Here is a 218-nt window from a genome sequence, read left to right as displayed (position 1 = left end):
AAGCATGTCACAAGAGGAGTTGCTGTCTAAGCCCTATCAATACATGGTTATATTACTTATTTAAACTCTGCTTATGACCTTAACATTTCTGTATCCTAAATATGCTAATGAAAGGATTTAAAAGCCATATGTTTAATGTGAAATATTTGTGTTACTGGTCCTTTAAGCTTTTGATGTACTTTTATTTGAACCTGCTTATCAAAACAACCCTTTCTCAA

This window comes from Xenopus laevis, chromosome 4L, assembly GCF_017654675.1.
Source record: "Xenopus laevis strain J_2021 chromosome 4L, Xenopus_laevis_v10.1, whole genome shotgun sequence".
NCBI classification, from domain to species: domain Eukaryota; kingdom Metazoa; phylum Chordata; class Amphibia; order Anura; family Pipidae; genus Xenopus; species Xenopus laevis.
The sequence above is the reverse complement of the archived record's forward strand: the minus strand, read 5'-3'. Positions refer to the sequence as shown.